A 10,461-nucleotide genomic window follows, 5' to 3' on the forward strand; every position below is an offset into this window, starting at 1 on the left:
GAGCTGTCCAACTATGAGCTAAAATCTGTATGAACTGTTAGCTAAATAAACCTTTCCTCCTTTAACTTTGGAGTAATTTTTGTCTCAGCAATGAGAAAAGTAACTAAGACACTGAGGAAGTTTGCAGAAGCCACTTGTCTCTAAAGGAAAAAGAATCTAACTTTTTAAGGTCTATTTTGTTTTCTTTTGATTTTTTTGAGTCAGGATCTCCCTCTGTAATTCAGGCTGGCCTTGAACTCACTATGTACCCCAGGCTAGCTTCGAATTCCCAGCAATCTTTCTGCCTCAGCCTCATGATTTCTTGGATGACAGGTGCACACCACCACACTAGCTTAAAGTCCATTTTGTAGTAGAAATTAGAAGAATGCAAGTTCTCAATTTTGTTGTTTTCAGGATGCCATCTTCTAATGAAGCCTAGTTTTCTCATCTTATACAAAGACTGAAACTCCAGTCTATCCAGGGATGAGAACTAACACATCAGCCAAACTTCATCACCAAAGAAGGCATACATTTCTTTTAATTCATGTGAGAAATTCAGACACACACACACAAACGTGTGTGTGTGTGTGTGTGTGTGTGTGTGTAGCGGGTGAGCACAAGAGAGAGAGAGAGGTAGAGAGATATATACAGAATTTGAAGGAATGCAGTGGCATTCTGGTCCCTAGTTTCAGATGGTCTCCTTATAGACTATGTACTATTTGATGGCACATATATAAAATATATCTCTAAAAACTGACTAGCCATTCTTGCTGGAGGGAAGCTGTCCTTCCCAGCATGAGTCAATTCATAGAGACAGCCAAGGGCTCTTACAAGAGTATGTCTCTGATATTCAAATGGACCAGTCCTGGGGCCATATCTCCTCTACTTGGCTGTACATCCAAGAAGGCAACATTTCTCCACCTTAGTCATTTCAGGGACCAGTGCCAGGTAAGTAGAGGCCACTCCTATAGTTTGAATACTTGAGATTTAGTCAAATGAGCAAGTCTCAACAGTTGAGGAGGAAGAGGGAGAGGCAGAAGGGGAGAGAGAGGGATAGTAGCCAGATCATAAGCACTCTATTTTTATTCCTAACCAATTTGAACTTTGTCCCAAAGCCTACAGAGAACTCTTGGCCAGTGAATGATATGAAGAGAAAGGACAAAATGAAAATATGGTTTTACTGCATTTATTTTGGTATTGGTGATCTCTCTCACCCTTTTGCCTAGAAGTAATGAGGACAATTAAAAATTGGAAAAATACACTGTACAGGGTGAGTGTGTTCCACTGTGAGAGAGAGAACACAGTGACCAGGAGCTTAATGGCGGCCATCTTTTGTATCTCCCACTCCTCAGGCTGAGGTCAGGCTGTCCAATCAAAAACCTGCTTGAGTTCTCAGAAAATGGAAGATAAAACTGAAGATAATGTTCTCTGATTGGTTCCAGGTGCAGGGTTTTGGGAGCTGTTTATTTTTGCCTTGTCCTGGATCTCTGTGATTGACAAGTCATGCTCACTTGCTCAGCCTATCTGCCATGCCCTAATCTTCTGCCTCAGTACTGTGATTATGAAGGAGGGCTGTACTGCTTGATGGTAAAATGCCATGATGTTTAAATTTACTTTCAACTAAAAAAAAAAAGTGACAGTATTAGTAGTTATCATACTTGTCTTTGGAATTCTCTGTTTGAAAATATTCATGAAAGATTGGAAAAAATTTCAACCCCCAAAACATAAAAAGCCCAGAATACAAGAAAAAGTTGAAATGGATATCTGAAAAAATATGAGCTTTTTAATATACTATTTCTTTGATTGAAAAGGAAATTTTGAAATATTTTTATCTGATTGAATGTGTTAATTTATAAAAGTAGCTTTGTATAACATTTTAGATGCCATGCTGAGAACAAAGGTGAAAAAGCAAACTTCTGAAATAGCAGATTTTATATATTTTGTTCTATTTATTTTTTGTTGTTTTTGTTTTTGTTATTGTTTGGTAGCACTACGGATTGGACTTGAGGCCTTCACACTGAGCTGCATCCCTGTCCTTTTTTATTTTGAGAGTCTCTCGAAATTGCTAAATTGCCCAGGCTGAGTGGGAATTTCAGATCTTCCTGCTTCAGCCTCCCAGAGTGCTTGAATTATAAATGTGCACCATCATACCCAGCTCAGATTTTGTACTGGGGTTTTAGCCCAGGACCTCCACCCTCTAGCCCTTTTAATTTTTATTTATTTAAGGTCTCTCTGTGTGGTTCAAGCTGGCTTTAAACTCTTGGAATTTTTCTGCCTCAGCCTCTGGAGTCCTAGGATTATGGGTGTGTGCCACTATGCCCAGCTTTGTTTTTTATTTTGAGACAGAATTTTAAAGTAAAAAAATTCCTCATGCTGGGAAGGAAGTTGTGATCTTCCTGCCTCAGCTTCCCAGAGTGTTGGGATTACAGGTGTGTGCCACCACACCCAGTTTAAACTTTGTATTCTAATGCAAAGTATTAGCTTTTAGGAAAACCTAGTGGTAAAAAGAGTAACCAAAGTTTCACCTCCAAATTATCAGGAATTCAAGTCCAAATTATTATTATTATCATTATTATTATTGTGGTGGTACTGGTACTATAGTATGAACCTAGGACCTTCAGACTAGGTTAATACTTTAGTCCTTTTATTTTTAATTTTGAGACAGAGTCTTGTTAATTTGCAAAATTGTCTGAGTTGGACTTGAATTTATCATCTTCCTGTCCCAGGTTTCTAGACTGTTCAGATTACAGGTGTGGGCCACCAAGTCCAGCTCAAATTATTTTTTACATACTGTATAAATTGCCACTGTGCTGAGGTATTTTTAAACTAGGAGTTAAAATCAGCATTTTAACTATGATTATTTCAAGCAGCAATTTAAAAAAAGAATTTAAATTTTAATCTCCACCACAATTACCCTTCTTAACTAAATCTTTTAAAAGATTTAGTTGTACAGAATTTGGATCAAATTTAAAATGAGTAAATGGGAATGAAACCGTTTTCAGTTTGAAAAAAAGGTATGAAAATTATAAAATATGAACTTAATACATTAATTTATGGATTTTCATATATAGAAAGGATTGAAAGCCATGGGGTTAGTAACATTAAGAAAGGTTTGCAATTTATTTTATTTCAATAATGAAGCTTAGCTTCTTCTATTTTGTGGACTTTTTTTATTTTAAAGCAGATGCTTGAGACCCTAATAACAAAGAAGATATGGGCTGCTGGTGTCTCCTATTTCGTATTTTTAAAAATTTTAATCTTTATCAGTACATATTTGCACCACATAATAATTACATCCATTGTGGGGATCTGGGTGCATGTAACATAATTCTTTTGTAAGACCGAGGGCCTTACCAAATGCTCCAAGGAGCTAACTGCAGCGACGAACACCCGGGAAGGAACACACTGGACAAGTTGGAAAATAAAACAGACCTTTATTAGTCTGGCCAGACGGCACTCCCAAAGCAAAGTGGCTAAGAGAGGCAACTGGCTCAGAGTCCGAGGCTGTTTTTATGGGGGGGGGGGGGTTGAGAGGGGGAGGTTAACATGTAGATTGACGGAAAAAAAGGAACAAAGGTTGGTGGTCGACTGTCACGTACTAACGGTCAGCAGACACACAGTAATGGTCACGACCATATGGTCACGACCGTCACATACTGATGATCAGCAGACACAGTGATGGATTGTTCTACCGATAGTGGGTCCGGGAATTTTCGTTCTCCGGACAAACAAGGGGTTGAATGATTTACTTAGGAACTTTGCTTTGTTACAGATTTTATCTACTGTCTCAAGACTAACAAGCACATTCTAACCATTAAATTTTAAACACAAGAGAGACTAGGGGAATAATTGAATTTTGAATCATACAGTCCCACATTCCCCACTGATTTTCTGTAATCTAAGTAATCTTACACATAAATGTAGGCATCCATTGTATACAACAGCATGATAATAATAAGCAAATACATATGATTATAATGGCAATGAATAGTTGTTTTAACCATTGTAGGTTGGGTAACCATGAAGTTAACCATTTAAACAAGTCCCCGCCATCCTCATTATGTACCTTTTGAGCCAGATCTTCTAATTGTTCTATCTCTTCTTTAATCTTTGGACCATTATCAGTTAGATTGAAGCAACACATATTTTTTACTTTTTCACAAGCTTGGTGGTGAAAGAGCAACAGGTAGTCTATTGCTGCTCTATTGTCTAAGATTGCCTGTCTTTGCTCTTGTAATTCTTGGTTGATTAACGCCAAGGCTGATGAAGTGGCATTTAGTCCCTTTACTACCTTACAAGCTAATTTTCGTACTGCCTTTTCAACATGTACTCCTATAGACGGCAGGGCAACAAAAGATGCTATCATGGTTAATACTTCAGCATCTGTTAACAGACCCACGTCATCATCGCATCCTGGTGCAGTGTAAGGTGACCATCGTTTAGTTCTGTTAGGCACAATTAAATCAGTTCTATCTGGTAATACTACAGCTAATCGACTTAAACAGCAACGAGTTTTGGTCAAATTGGCTGGAATGTAGTTGAAAGTTTTTTCTTCACAGGTATAAAACCATCCCATTGGCAGGGAAATATGGCAGTTGCTATATACAATTTTCTGTTCTACACGGCAGGACATTTCTTTTAACCGTTTGATCTTTAAACATTTAGTTGTACAATTTTCATACACAGCACATTCAGTCTTATTTGACATGATCACTTTAGGTGTATATAATTTGACAGCATTTTTAGGCTTATGACATGTGACAGGTCCCCAATTATAACTATCTACATAAGCAAGTTTCTTTTGTGGAATATCTTTAAACAGAGTATAAGGCCGTATTGACTCTAAAGGGGTGCATACCGGGATAAGACAACTTCCTAATACATAATGAAAATTTACATCAACACTTAAACAGAATTCAGATAGATTAAACGAGTTTGCCAATTGAATCCATATATTTTTTGTGTGATCTAACTCTCCTGAGGGCAATACTGTCAATGTCCTGGAAAATATTATCATGAAGGCGAAGCATTTCCAACCCGCTCCAATCTTAGCTTTTGGTCGCCCGGTTGGCTGATAATCTTCCATTTGTCCTTTTTGATGTCCCCGGGGGGTCCTGGTTTCAGATGGTTGCGATGTATCCAGGCAGAATGTCCAGCCACCTTCACCGCCAAGGGAGTCAACAGGACAACAGGAACCAGTCCCTTCCAGTGGGGTTCCAGGGTCTTGGAATCAAACCTGAGAATAAAAACCAAATCTCCTGGCTTATAGGGTAAAGGTTGTAATGGTTTTTCATTTGGACTAGTCATTTTCCTTCATAATGTCTCATGTAGCTCTGACTGAAGCTGATGAACTGCCTTTAAGGATTTAAGGAGCCGAAGGTGGGAAAACTTTTCCTTTAATTCTACATCTATTAATGGAATGATTGGGGGAGATTGCCCATAAATAATCTGGAAGGGGGACAGATTGAGGGGAGGCTTGGGAGTACATCTCGTTTGGAGGAGGGCAAAAGGGAGAAGCTCTACACAACCTAGTTCAGTCTCCAAGCATAATTTAGTCAGAATTTCCTTTAAAGTCCTATTTGTTCTTTCTACCTGTCCTGAACTTTGAGGCCTATAGGCACAGTGTAGGTTCCACTTTATTCCAAGGATATTACTAATTAATTTAGATATCTTGGCCATGAAGGCCGGACCACTGTCGGACCCCAGAGCTAAGGGCAAACCAAATCAGGGAACTATTTCTGTCAAGAGCTTTTTGACGGTAACTTCTGCTGTCTCCCTCTTAATGGGATATGCTTTTACCCATCCTGAAAAGGTGTCCACAAAAACTAGTAAGCATTTGTACCCGTACATGCCAGGCTTCATTTCAGTAAAGTCCAATTCCCAATGTTCTCCTGGAGTTAGTCCTCTGTGTCGGACCCCAGGGGGCCCAGTTACCCGATTAGCATTTACCTTGAGGTAGGTGGGGCATCGTCTCACCATGTCCTGGGCCTTTTGAGCTAATCTTTTGCTGACAAAATGAGGTTGCAGGGCAGCCATCATCCTTTTCTCGCCGAGGTGAGTGGACTCGTGTAGTTCTTGCAGCAACGTATCTGCCACAGCGGCTGGGAGCACCACCTTTCCATCTTTAGTCGTCCACCATCCATGTTCTCCTCGAGTCTAACATTTTTTATTCATTTCTTTTATTTCCTTATCTGTGTATTCTGGTTTTTCTGGGAGCACTGGTGTGGGAAGCAGAACCATTTGTTTCCCCACTGATTTTTGGGCAGCTTGTTTGGCTGCCTGGTCAGCAGCATTATTATCAATTGTTTCGGGGCTAAGCCCCTTCTGGTGCCCACGGCAATGGATGATGGCGACCTCTCGAGGTAATCAGATTGCTTGTAGCAATGCCAATATTTCAGTCTTATTTTTGATCTCTTTTCCTTCAGAGGTCAACAGTCCTCTATTTTGATAAATTTCCCCGTGTACATGGGCAGTAGCAAAAGCATAGCGGCTATCAGTGAATATATTTATCCTTTTTCCTTTTCCCAATTCCAGAGCCTTGGTCAAGGCAATCAGCTCAGCTCTCTGAGCTGAAGTCCCTTGAGGTAGCCCCTGTTCCCACTCTACCTGTTGGTCCTGGTTGACTACCACCGCTCCAGCATATCGTACACCATCTCGGATGAAACTGCACCCATCAGTATAGAAAGTTATTTCTGCGTGGGGGAGGGCTTGGTCCGTTAGGTCTGGACGCCCTCCTCTCAAGTTTTCAAGAGTCTCGAGACAATCATGGATGGGCAATTGTTCGTCAGACTCCGGGAGCAGAGTGGCCGGATTGAGGCTAGCAGTGGTGGCAAACTTAATGCGTGGCTGTTCTAATAAAAGTCCTTGATACTGTAACAGCCTGGCATTAGACAGCCATTTGCTAGGTGAGCTATTCAACAAGGGCTCAATGGCATGGGGAGTGATCAAAGTTAAATCTTGTCCAAAGGTCAATTTGTCAGCCTCTCGGGTTAAAGCAGCTGCCGTTCCTATTGTCCTCAAACAGGTAGGCCAACCCCGGGCCACTGGGTTGAGTCTTTTTGAGAGGTATGCCACAGGCCGTTTCCATGGCCCCAAAAGCTGAGTAATCACTCCCTTAGCCACTCCATTCTTTTCTGTCACATACAGGGTAAAGGGTTTATTTAAGTCTGGCAATGCCAAGGCTGGTGCCAAGGCAAGTGAAGTCTTAAGCCTTTGAAATGCCTGCTGGCAAGCCTCAGTCCATTCGAGGGGTGTATTCCCTCCCGCCGTGGCCTCATGTAGGGGTTTGGCAATTTCAGCAAAGCCAGGAATCCAGATCCTGCAATAGCCAACCGCCCCTAGGAACTCTCGCACCTGTTTCTTTGAGCCTGGCTCTGGAATCTGAAGAATTGCAGATACTCTTGATTTTGCCAGCCTCCTTTTTCCCTTTTCAAGAATATAGCCCAAGTAGGTTACCTTGGTCCGGCAGAGCTGAGCTTTCTTCCAGGAGACCCGATATCCCAGTTCTTGGAGGGCTTCCAGGAGGCCCTCAATGGCTGCAACGCATTCTTTATCAGTCGAAGTCGCCACCAGGAGGTCATCAACATACTGAAGAATAGTCGCCTGGGGAAACATTTTTCTTACCTCTTGCAGATCTTTGCTGAGAGCTTCCCCGAACAGAGTGGGGGAGTTTTTGAATCCCTGCAGCAGTCGGGTCCATGTCAGTTGTCCCGTAGTTCCAGTGTCTGGGTCAGTCCATTCAAAAGCAAAGAGGGGCTGGCTCACTGGTGCTAGAGGCAGACTAAAAAATGCATCTTTGAGGTCTAATACTGAGTACCACACATGACCGGGAGGGATGAGACTCAATAGAGTATAGGGGTTTGGTACCGTTGGGTGGATGGTTTCCACCCGGCTGTTTACCTCCCGCAAGTCTTGTACCGGTCTGAAGTCTGAGGTGCCAGGCTTTCTCACAGGAAGCAGGGGTGTATTCCAGGCTGACTGGCAAGGGACCAAGATGCCAGCTTCCTGGAGTCGGTGGATGTGCTTGGATATCTCCATTTTGGCCTCCAGTCGGAGGGGGTACTGACGTACGTGGGCGGGGGTGGCAGAGGCCAGCAATTGAAACACCACAGGAGCATGGTGTTTTGCCAGACTGGGTGGATTTGTTTCAGCCCATACTCGGGGAAACTTTTTCTTTAGATAGTCCCATTTTTGTTCAGGAGGTTCTGAGCCCTCTTTTAACAATTTGAACTCATCTTCAAGAGGAACTGTTACCATAATGGCTGAGGGCGGGTTAAATTCAAAAGTCCCTCCCTCAGGCTCAAAGGAAATAACAGCTCCCAATTTTCATAGCAGATCTCTTCCTAGCAGTGGGTATGGGCATTCTGGGATAACTAGAAAAGAATGAGTAACTGTGCCTTTTCCCAGATTTACAGTTCTTTTAGTGATCCAAGAATAGGAGGCCGATTTTCCTGTGGCCCCAGTGATGGAGGATTTTAGGGAAGATAGAGTGCCTAGGGGGGTCTTCAGGACAGAATGGGCCGCGCCAGTGTCCACAAGGAATTGGACATCTGTTCCCCCTATTTCCAAAGTTACCAGAGGTTCATTAGGGTCAAGCAGCCATGAGCCCTGGCCCCGTCAATTTTCTTCATCTACCAATAGAACTCCATCTCCCTCTTTTTTGGTTACCTTTTCTCTTCTTTTCTTCAACTTTTCACAATCTTTCTTGTAATGGCCCTTCTCCTTACAATAGGCACATTGATCCTTCTCTACTGAGGGCCACTCTCTACTTTTACTTTCCCTTTTGTTCTTTTCTTCCTTCTGGACAAAACCTCCATCCATCAAGGCAGCAATATTTGCCTTTTCTATCTTTTTGGCTACTCTATCCTCAAAAGGATCTCTGTTGTTAAATATCTTCATTGTCACACTCATCAACTTTTTCCTATTTTCTCCCTCAAACCCTTCCATTCGCTGTAATTTCTTTCTAACATCTGGGGCCGACTGAGTAACAAAAGCCAAATTAATTGCCTGTCGATTTGCAGGAGCATCTGGGTCAACTGGAGTATACGTACGGTATGCTTCCAACAGACGCTCCAAAAAGGCAGAAGGGGATTCCTCAGGCCCTTGAAGGACCTCGCTTACCTTGCTCAGGTTGGTAGGCTTCCGTGCGGCTCCCCTTAGGCTGGCTAAGAGATGCTGACGGTAGTTGTGAAGAGCTTCTCTCCCACCCGAGGAATTAGCTTGTCACCGGGGATGGATGGACGGGAGCTGTGCCTCAATACGGGCCCGTTGTTGTTCATCAAGTGGGCCCTCCTATCCTCCCAACACTGATTTTATGGCCTGTCCTCGAATTCTTTCTCTCTCTTCAGAGGTAAAGAGGGCTTGGAGAAGTTGCTGGCAATCATCCCAGGTTGGGTCATGGGTATTAAAAACAGATTCTAGGAGGGAGATCAAAGCTTGGGGTTTTTCTGAAAAAGGGGGATTTTGATGCTTCCAAATATACAAATCACTGGTAGAGAAAGGGATATAGACATAATGACCCTGTTCTACTTCCCTAAGAGGCAGAAGAGGAGCTGAATTAGTCCCTTCAGTGGGAGCCCTGCTGGGACCATAAGCAGCTCCTGTTCGCGTGTGGGAAGGGGAGGTTACAGAATCTGGAGATTTTTCTTCTTCAGGAAGAGGAGGATAGAAAGGGTTCCGAGATCTAGGGCGGACTTTGTCCGAGGAGGATGATGGCTCCACATAAGGTGGAGGTCTTATTTCAAGATCTAAGGGGTCAGGATCTTGCGAGAGCACCGGCTTGGGAGCTCGAGCTTATGTCTCTTGAGGTTTACTTGGGGTCATAACCAAGATGCGAGAGCTTGTTTGTAGGGAACAACGCTGCAACCAAGCCGGAGGCTCCTGACAAGCCTGAACCCAGATATTTATATATGGAAACTGATCAGGATGGCTAGGGTGTCCAGTGACCTTTTTCCATACCGCTCGACAGAGACTTAGATCAAAGGAGCCCTCTGCTGGCCATCCAACTTCAAAGGCCGGCCACTCCAATTGGCACAGGGAGCGAAGTTTTCCACGAGAAAATTTAACCCTATATTCGTCCTCCTGCTCGGGGGAAAAAGCCAATTTAAAATTAGTGAGAAAACAATCCAACGGAGTATTCTTAGAGCCAGATCCTCCCATCTCTGCCCTTGATGTTTTGAAAAAGAAATTAACACAGAACGGACAGGACATTAACATATAACGAATAAGACAAACGGGCGCCACAACAAAATCGAAACTAAACCTTCCCTTGTTCCTCGTCAGGAACCTTGGGGTTAGGGGAGGCTCTCCGGCTCGTCAGCCACCTCACTCCTAACAACAAACGGTTGCAACCGGCCAAAAACTTACCTCCGGAGGTTTTTCTGAGGTCTGTGCCTGAGTCTCCTGCTGGATCCCGTCACAGAGTCCCGGCTGAACCGGGGTTCCTTACCCGGGGATCTCGCTGGGGCCTCCAAAATGTAAGAC

Source organism: Heterocephalus glaber, unplaced genomic scaffold, assembly GCF_053883595.1.
Source record: "Heterocephalus glaber isolate CG9 unplaced genomic scaffold, H.glaber_assembly_v1.0 deba00001444, whole genome shotgun sequence".
NCBI lineage: Eukaryota > Metazoa > Chordata > Mammalia > Rodentia > Bathyergidae > Heterocephalus > Heterocephalus glaber.